This window comes from Pinus tabuliformis, chromosome 6, assembly GCF_031772625.1.
Source record: "Pinus tabuliformis cultivar Carrire ecotype Pingquan chromosome 6, CPIR1, whole genome shotgun sequence".
In the NCBI taxonomy this organism is placed as follows: Eukaryota; Viridiplantae; Streptophyta; class Pinopsida; order Pinales; family Pinaceae; genus Pinus; species Pinus tabuliformis.
Window position 1 is genome coordinate 1306361602 of NC_142292.1, and position 10940 is coordinate 1306372541.

Genomic DNA, 10940 nt, shown 5'->3' on the forward strand with positions numbered 1-10940 from the left:
TTCTACACTGGATTATTGATGTTGTTGTTGCTTCCTGCACTACTTCTACCTACAGAATAGCCTTCCAAGATATGGCTATAATGACCATCTCGTGGAGCTTGGATTCATTGTAACAATACCTCCAAGGGTCCTCCTCGTGCTAGTCAAATGTCCTGTGGATCCATGGATAGTACACCTTCGCAAAATGGCTCTTGAAAATACCATGGGGATCATATGGATTAAATTCTTTGGTGCTGAACTTGAAATTCAATATCTCCTTAGCTTCGACATCTGCATATTTCAAGCTCCTAATATCGTATAATCTGATCTGCAAAAGAAGGGCGAGCCATGGCAACTTATTCTTCTTATGCAGTCCTACTGATAACCCTGTGGAGAGGTGATATGAGACCTCTTGCATTACCAACTTGTATGTGGCATACCTTGGTAGAACATATAGAGGCTTCTCTTCGTGAAACACACTGATGAAGGTGCCACCGGGTGAGGCATACCAATCTACAATGTTAAGTATTGCCTCCATTGCTTCTCGGGACATGCAAGATGGATCCAGATCAAAGATAAGATTATACAACAGGATGATGAAATGGTTAATCATACTTTCCATTACTCCCAGGTAACTACAACGGAAAGAAAATTGCAATAAATGTTGATGACAGTCTCTTTCTGTGTCCATGTACAACTCATGCAAGGAATATATTGCTGGGCACGTATTGCTCGAGTAAGTATGTGGAAATATAGAATCTCTTTTGGTCATCCTTGGGCATATTCTGGGCATTAGTCACATGGATTTCTAACTAATGAAACAACAATTATGACCAGTTAAATGGCCTTCCATCACTCACTAGCTGGTCCAATACAACTACCCAACCTTCACGAAAGGTCAATGTGCTCTCTTAACCGTATATTTGGAATGTAAAGATGATAAAGAACTAGTAGGCCTTCCTTAGAGACTTTGTCTTGTAAATATGGTTGGGTGTCTGTTTGAAATTTGATGGCTCTTTCACCCAACGCTTGACTATATCTCTTGTGTTCACCTGGCTATGGGTGGCATAAAAAGAAATGTCCATGCGCCTTGCCATCTGAGGTAAATGAAACATCTGATGAAATTTATCCATTCTGAAGGTGGCAAGCTCTATCCCATTGGCACTGGTCAATGTCATAGTCTCTGGATCATGTGTGAGACAATCCAGTTGATAATTTTTGTACATGGGAAGGCGAGGTACCTGCATGCAACCTTGTATAAGCCTAACCTCTAGATATTGATATATACCTGCCGGTCCTTTAATTCTTCCTTGAAGTTCTTTGCAAAATTATCTTTTATTTGTTGCCATTTCAACTTTGTGCCCTTCTCAATGAAAAACTGAGTGTCTGGATAAACTAGTAGATTAACTGATGTCTGCTCAACTACTTCCCCAATACTTCTCTCGATAGTTTCCTTTGATGCAGATCTCTTGGAGGCCATGTTAACTGTAACTGTTATAGAGATGCTCATCAACTGTTGTACCTGGAGACATAGAGGACACTCATGGCGGAAAAGTGTTAGATTAAAACCAAAATCAACTTCAAGACAAGACCAAGAAACAAACAAGGGTAATGATGGGATAGACTGTGAAATTCTGCTTAATATAGGCCACTGGATGCCTGCGAGAACTGCGCATTGCGTAGTACCCGGGAATAGGCTAGGAGAGACTAAGTATTGTGAAGTCTTAGTGGCCAAGACGCGGAGGCTGGCTCTTGGAACTGCATAGTGCACAATTGGATCCAAGCCAAAGAAGCCTATGCACAATTCAAGAAGCCAACGCAGAGGCCCCGAGCTCCCAAATGCACAGTGCTTGCAAGGGAAAGCAAGATCCAGGTAAGGAGAGCCTAGATCTTCCTAAGGGGAGTGTGAAATTGAGCATATCTAAAGGATGGTATGATTCTGAGTGCATATATGGCTGAGTGGTGATGCATCCAAGTGAAACAAGTGTAGGAATCAATCAAAATTAAAGAAAACAAAGCGTATGAAGAGAGTCGCCACAACAACGACTGTCAATGCAAAAATGAGGTAGTGCATGCGACACTTGGGAAAGGAAATGAAACACTTGAAACAACACTTCTACAAGTTAAAAAAAAGTTAAAATGCTAGTTTTCACTTAACAAAACAAGTGAAACGACACTCTCACAAGCTAAACAAGAAAAAGCGACAGAAAAAATGGGAAAATACTAGAAAAGAAAAACTTACCGGAAAAAGTGACGATGATCGCACTGAAGGTTCCTTGATCTACTCAGGAATACCATAGCTCCATGATTGAATGTGAAAATGAGTTGTGGTAGTGTCAATTAAATAATTTTGGTCGATTTAGGGTTTATGACATGAAGAGCAAAAATCAAGGAAAAATCGACACTTGGCGGCAGTTTCCAAAATAACTCAAGTGCCTCCTTCGGAAAAAAAATAGATACCTTTCTTTAGGGATTCGTTTTCACTTTTTTTATTTTTTCAAGAAAAGCTACCCGCATTTCCCAAAGAGATTGCACAATTCTGGGAAGGATTGGGAAATTCACTGGCTCATGCACTAAGAAACTTTTGAGCAAAAGGCTTCTGTGCAATTTTTGGGTTGAGTGGGTCTGTGCAATTCCTGGGTTGAATGGATTTGTGTTGCCTCTCATGCTCTGTGTAATTTCCCAGCTAAAGGCTAACTATCAACTGGAACTGCGCAATTCTTGAGCTCAAGGCTCACAGGCAACTTAGAATACATAATTCCTGAGAGTAAGGGTGGTTGCCCTCAAGGATTATGCAGTTCTCTAAGGCAAGCACATAACTAGATGGAAACCAAGTCAAGGGATCAACTTGTGGGTTAGACAGTAAACCAAGTAAGAAAACGAAAGCCAAGATGTAAAGGATGAGGCTCAATCAAAACACAAGTACATGGATTAGTGTAAGATGAGCTGCTATGATTTAGATGGGATGCTCCAAAACGAAGCATAGGAAACATTTTGGAGGGTGGTTGTAGCCGCTACAACACAGTGCTAGGAAAAGGTTGGTATCAAAGAAAAATGTATCATGGCATGAACTAGCTTGGAGTTGGGAATGTTACATTGTGTTATCAAAGCCTTGGTTTTAGCAAAAGATCTATCTGGGTAGAGGTAAATGTGGATATGTTTGAGTTCATTGTTGTGGTGCATCTCAAAAATAATTAATGGAACTTAATGACCAATGGCTTCATCATTTCGAAGATTTGGTTGATCTCTTCAATAACCTCACCTTTTTTGTGCTTCACATGGTTGTTTCCAAGATATACAAACAATGATATGGTAGTATATCCATGATGTAGCCTAGCCACATTGTAGGGTAGTAGGGATGACATGGGAAAAGATGCACAACCTAGGGAAGAAATATGGTATCTTAAGGCCAACAATCACATCAATTTATTTTCAACTAAAATGTGCAACATTTTTAATTCAAGTGATGTTGGTGTTCCAACATGTGATATTCAGGCATGCAAATGGCCAAGTTTCGTAAGTGCAAAATTGGAAGTAAGTTATAAAGGATACCATAATGTTTGGAATATGAATATTTGGGATGTTGATGTATGAAATCAGTACTAATTATTTCAAAGAAAAAGGATGACAATCAATTACATCTTATTTATTCAACATTAAAAGATGTAAAACCTCGGCAACAAATATGGTATCTTAAGGCCAACAATCACATCATTTCATTTGCAACTAAAATGTGCAATATTTTTAGTTAAAGTGATGTTGGAGTTCGTACAAGTGATATTCAAGCATGGAAATAGCCAAGTTGTGCAAGTGAAAACATGGAAGTAAGGTATGAAGGATAACATAGTGTTTGGAATATGAATTTTTGCGATGGGGACATATGAAATCAATACCAAGTATTTCGAAAACAAAAGGTTGAAAATCAATTACATCTTATTTATTCAATATTAAAAGATGCACAACCTAGGAAATAAATATGGTATCTTAAGGCCAACAGTCACCTTAATTCATTTGCAACTAAAATGTGAAAGATTGTTAATTCAAGTGATGTTGGAGTTCCAACAAGTGATATTGAAGCATGCTAATAGCCAAGTTGTCTAAGTGCAAACATGGAAGTAACATTAGAAGGATAACATATCATTTGGAATACGACTCTTTGGGATGGTGACATATAAATCAGTACCAGGTATTTTAAAAAAAAAAAGGCTGACAATAAATTACATCTTATTTCTTCAACAATAAAATTATTTTGTGTAACACCATGTGATAATATAACAAAGAAAAAAACTACAGGATATAAACATGCCTTGCAATTGAATTTATTATCATAGAGGCTTTCAATTTCATCTCAAAATAAATTCTTCATGTGTAACTCATGCATACGTCATGCCACTTAGACTGTAGACTAGTTAGTACAGTATATTATATATATGTATATATTAGTCACTACATCATTATGAATTTCTTTGGAAATTCAGAAACAAGATTTTTTTGAGAATATATAATTTCAAAACTAGGCTATCACATATAACTATTTCATGAATGGTTAGTTGGAGAAACAAATTATTCACGAAACTACTCAAACAAACATTCTTGACTTTAATTTTTTTTTTAGTTAACATATATGAGTTAGACCATTCCAATAATATGAATTCATTGATTTTATTGAGATTCCAAACACAAAGAGGACCATTCCAGTAATGTGGATTCATTGATTTTATATTGAGATTGTCATATGTCACCTAGTTTGATAAGGTTTAGTGATGGGAGAGGAATACTACACCATATATTATGTCTACGGAAGGCCTTTGATAGGGTTTGGGGTATTGGAAGATCACTGAATCCATATAAGGGCATGAACACCAATATCATCATCCATATTTAATCTCCAATTAAGAGTTTTTTGCAGTACACATGGGGCTATCAAATTTTAGAACCATCCTTTGGTCTTTTTTCTTATTTATATATGATACAAGACCTCCTATTTACTCTTGACAATTTTTCTCAATTGCTAGGTGACACCATAGTTATCAAGTTCGACCCTATTGGCTAAAAAAATGGGAAATTTTCCTTTCTATTAGGTTCAATGCATTATTCGAATTGGTTACAACAATAAAAACTTCAATTTTTCTCGTTTTCTAGGTGACACCATAGTTATCAAGTTCGACCCTATTGGTTAAAAAAAGGGGAAATTTTCCTTTCTATTGGATTCAACACGTTATTCGAATTGGTTACAACAATAAATTTTTTTGTATATATATATATATATATAGATATATATATAGATAGAGAGAGAGAGAGAGAGAGAGAGAGAGAGAGAGAGAGAGAGAGATACATGTTAAAAAATTGTAATTGTTGAATCTTATATTAAAGTATGGTAAAGAATGGTGACTTTTTAGTTCATATTAAAATATAAAAGAAAAAGGTAAATTTTATTTGTAAGATTTTGTAAGATATGCATTCTCTGTTTTTTTTGTATTGAATTTCACACAATTAAATTTTTCTTATATTAAATGCAATTAATTTTTTCTTATATTGAATACACCAAATATTTCATAAGAGAGTTTCCATAAGGGAGTTTCATAGATTCAATGAAAAAAGAAATTGGTATTGACCCCAAACTAGATAAAGATATGTATATACAAAGTATATATTGAAAAAATGAAACCACCATAATGATATTCTTCCATAAAATCCTTTTCTATCTTCTTTCCTAACACTCAAAAAATGGGAGGAGTCCAAATTCTCTTCAAAAACTACCATATGCAATGGTGGGACAATGCCCCAGAAAGCTCATCCTGAGAATGACATCGTGAAATCCATAAATTCCTCGAATGTATGTTTGATGCAAGATTCATCTATACATCACTTCTCATGATGGACTCATGATTTTCTTTTATTCAAGGAATTCAAGAGACCATAAATCGACTAGCAATTTTGCTGGCAATGGGGATGAGTATGAGAATTATGGAAAGAGTGCATCAACACTCAGCATGAGTATGCAATTAGTTGAGGTACAAGGTTTTCTACTTATAAGTGAATTGTAAGTATCTTTCTGATCACTTGAATCATGTGGGGGATTTTGTTGAAGGCTTTGATATCCTTTTCCAATTCTTGGACGAGCCTGTGAAACCATTCCCTATTGATGAGCACCAACACTTTATTAAAATTTCTATGGGGTCATTGGAACCATAGTATATCACACTGACAATTATGGTATGAGAATAATTTCCTCTCTTATTTATCTTTTATATTGTGGGCAAAGAACGTAGCTTGAATTTAGCTAAAAGGGGAGATTTATAATTTCAAACATAAGTGATAGAGGGGAAAGACTAACATATAGAGAATGGTAAAAGTTTTTTTTCTTAAAATTTTTCTGATATAATTGTCTAGCTTAGTTATATGCTTCTTAGCAATATAATAACATGTTGTTTAATATGATAATCAATGTCAAATCTTAATTGTCCTTGAATTACTTCTAGTAATTATGAGGCCAAGGCTCATTTCATTTGACCTTTGTATTTTTTCTTTAATGAAAGTTAGAATTAGATGTTTAAAAATTTATACTAACACATTTGAATGAGAAATTAAATTATGTGGTCATTTAGTGAGCAGTTCGGGTCTGTCAATTAATTGGGTTCCATAGTTGATGAAAAAGTGGTTAAAATTTGTCAGATATCCATGTCAATGATTTTTTGGGTTCTCCATTGAAAATATCAAATGTTTCTAGTACATATTTCAAAAATTACCTACAATTTACCAAAATACCAAAAAATTATCAACATACCAATATGATTTCGAAATTAACCTAGTTTAGAAGCAAGCTATTATGAATTTATCAAAATACTAGTACGATTTTGAAATTAACCTAGTCAAAAAACAAGATATTATGACTTTATCAACATACCAGAATGATTTCCAAATTAACCTAGTCAAAAATCACACGTATAGCTTGTTGATCACCGAGAGATTCACAAAAATTGATCTCATTTCTTCTCGCCCATTTGTTGATACTATTAAGGAATGGTGGAAGAGAGATGGGTAGAGAACAAGATGGCAGAAGAGAGAAGTGTCCATAAACCAACTGCATTGGTATTTTGTGGGCGATGGTAGGAATGGGTACAAATGTCATGCCTTTTCCAATTTATACATTTCCACCTTTCAGTCCAGAGTTATAGATAGAATATAAAATCTCGGACAAGAGTTTTACATGGAATCTTAACTCTCGTATGAGAGTATTGTAATATAATCTAAACTCTTGGCTAAGGGTTTATGGCCGATAAATTATTTTTAACCAAACTTTCATTTGAGAGAATAAATTAGATTCTAAAACTCTCAGACTAGAGTTTTAGTTATAAATCTAAACTTCTGGCGGAGAGTTTGTGTCCGAGAATTGTTTTTCTCAACCGACAGTTTGTGAACTTGGGATTAACCCTACTAAATTCTCAGTTAAAATATTTTGAAACTTGTGGCAAAGAAACGATTGAACTCTAAGTGGAGAAAATATTTTGAATTCTGTTTTTTTCCTGTCGAGAGTTTTCCAAGCATAGCCATAATTCTCTCCACATACCAAAAAGTGTTTCCGAGTTTCACGTTTTCACCCTATGTTGACTTGGTACAATTCAATCAGTTAGCATTATGCAACACTTTTCATTACCAAGAGTTAGATCTATTTCTTTACATTTTTAATGTTTTTCCCAAATTGGCAAGTGCTTCATCGAATTCATCACCATAAGTTGAGAAATCATCCATATAATTTTTCATAGAATCGTGAGCAAGATCATAAAATATTCCAATCACAACTCTTTGGAATGTGGCTAGTGTATTACATAACCCAAATGGTAAATTATTTTTGTCATGGTCTTCCAAATCAACTTGGATCTAGTTATACCCATTGAACTAAAATGTGAAAGATTGTTAATTCAAGTGATGTTGGAGATCGAGCAAGTGATAACTAGGCATGAAAATAACAGAGTTGCGTAAGTGCAAAATTGGAAGTAAGCTACAAAGGATAAATTAATGTTTGGAATATGACTCTTCGGGATGTTGACCTTTGAAATTAGTACTAGATATTTCGAAAAAAAAATATGACAATCAATTACAAACTATTTCTTCAACACTAAAATATGCACAACCCAGGTAACAAATATGGTATCTTAAGGCCAACAATCACATTAATTCATTTGCAATCCAAATGTGCAAGATTGTTAATTCAAGTGATGTTGGAGTTCCAACAAGTGATATTCAAGCATGAAAATAACCAAGTTGTATAAGTGCACATTTGAAACCTAACCACTGGTAACTGATATATACCTACTAGTCCTTTAAGTCTTCCTTGAAGTACTCTGCAAAAGTATCTTTGATTTGTTTCCATGTCAACTTTGTGCCCTTCTCAATGAAAAAATGAGTGTTTACATAAACTAGTAGATTAACTGACATTTTCTCACATGATTCCCTAGTACTTTTCTCGACAGTTTCCTTTGATGCAGATCTCTTGGAGGCCATGTTAACTATAAATGCTAGAGAGATGCTCAACAATTGTTGTACCTGGAGACAAAAAGGACACTCATGGTAGGAAAATGTTAGCTTAAAAACAAAAGAAACTTCAAGACAAGACCAAGAAACACACCAGGCTAATGATGGGATAGACTGTGCAATTATGATTCACAGAGCCCACTAGCTGTCTACAGGAACTACACATTGTGTAGTACTAGCAGTTAGTGGGGGACTGGAACTGCGTAATGCGCAGTTCAGTTTGGATACATGCCAAGAGAGATTGCGCATTGTGAAGTCTTAGTTAGTGGACAAGACTAGCAAACTAGCTCTTGAAACTACATAGTGCGTAGTTGGAGCCATGCCAGAGAAGCCTATGCGCAATTCAAGAAGCCAAGGAAAAGGCTTTGATCTCCTAGAATGCATAGTGCATGCAAGGAAAAGAGAGATCCAGGCAAGGAGAACCTAGATCTATCCAAGGAGAGTGTGAAATCAAGCATATCTTAAGGATGGTATGATTCTAAGTGCATATCTAACTGAGTGATAATGCATCCAAGTGAAACAAGTGTAGGAATCAATCAAACTAAAGGAAAATGAAGCATATGAAGAGAGTCACCAGAATGACGACCATTAGTGCAAAAACAAGGTATTGCATGTGACACTTGGGAGAGGAAATGAAAAAATTGATACAACACTTCTATAATATAAAATAAGTTAAAATGCCAGTTGTCGTTAAGAAAAACAAGTGAAATGACACTCTCACAAGCTAAACAAGAAAAGCGACAGAAAAAATGGGAAAATGCTATAAAAGAAAAACTTACCCAGAAAAGCGACGACGATTGCACTAAATGTTCCTTTATCTCCTCGGGAATACCAAAGCTCCAAGATTGAAGGTGAAAATGAGCTCTGTTACCGTCAATTAAATAGTTTTGGTCGATTTAGGCTTTATGACGCGAATACCAAAAATCAAGGAAAAAGCAACACTTGGCGGCAATTTCCAAAATAAATCAAGTGCCTCCTTCAGACAAATAAAAATAGATCCCTGTTTTTTAGGGATGCCTTTTCGCTTTTTCATTTTTTTTAAAAGAAAATATGCCATGGATTGCCCAAATAGATTGCACAGTTCTAGGAAGGACTAGGAAATTCACTAGCTCATACACTAAGTAGCTTCTAAGCAAAATGATTTTGCGCAATTTTTGGGCTGAGTGGCTATGTGCTACCTCTCATGCTCTGCGTAATTTCCTTGCTAAAGGCTTACTGTCAACTGGAACTGCACAATTCTTGAGCTCAAGACTCATTGTCAGCTTGGAATACACAATTCCCTAGAGCAAGGGTGGTTTCTCTCGAGGATTGCACAATGCTCTAAGGCAAGCCCAAAACTGGATGGAAACCAAGTCAAGGGATCATCCTGTGGGTTAGACACTAACCAGGTAAGAAAACAAAATACAAGATTCAAAGGATGAAGCTCAATCAAAGCATATGTACATGGATTAGTGCAAGATGAGTTGCTATGATTTAGAAGGGAGGCTCCAAAACGAAGCATAGGAAACATTTTGGAGGATGGTTGTAGCTATTACAACACAGTGCTAGGAAAGGGTTGGTATCAAGGAAAAATGTATATGTTTGAGCTCATTGTTGTGGTGCATATCAAAAATCATTAATGGAGTTCAATGACCAATGCCTTCATCATTTTGAAGATTTGGTTGATGTCTTCAATAGCCTCACCTTTTTGGTGCTTCACATGGTTGTTTCCAGGATATACAAACAATGATATGCTAATATGCACAACTTGGTCAGACAACAATTTCTTTCCCTTTGCAAGGAAAATTTTAAGAACCACCCTAAATTTATATGTATAATAAATGAGCTAATCCCCATGATACATAGGAAAAATGGGAGGCAATTTTATCAATAATATAATATGTATATATAATATTTTTGGTGAATCTCTCACCAGATTATATTATCTAGTACAATGATGGAGAATCCTTCACTGAATTATAAAATCTTGTAAGATCTTGGCAAATCTTTTACTGAATAATAAAACATTGTGAAGTCTTGGTGAATGTTTTGTTAAAGTATGAAACCATATATGATAATAAGAAAACATATTCATTAAACTATAATATACTAACATACATGTTTGGAAAAAATAAACATAATTTTCTCTTCCTACAAACAATGTTCCAAGTTTCAGTGGCCTGTTTGTCAAGGTTCTTACGACACACTCTTTCATATCCTTCTATTAGTTTTGATAATATTCCACAACAAAGTTCTTGTAGGTGTTGATATTGACCACGAGTTCTGTCAAGGTAGGAGAGATTAATCTTTTCTCTACAACTTTTGTCAAGCTACCACTTTTTTCAAGTTATCAAATTTCTTTCTTATTTCATAGACTCCAACTGCGAGATAAAAAAAAACACATCAAGTTTGTTTACCCCAACACGCCAACAAGTAGCAATCCCCAA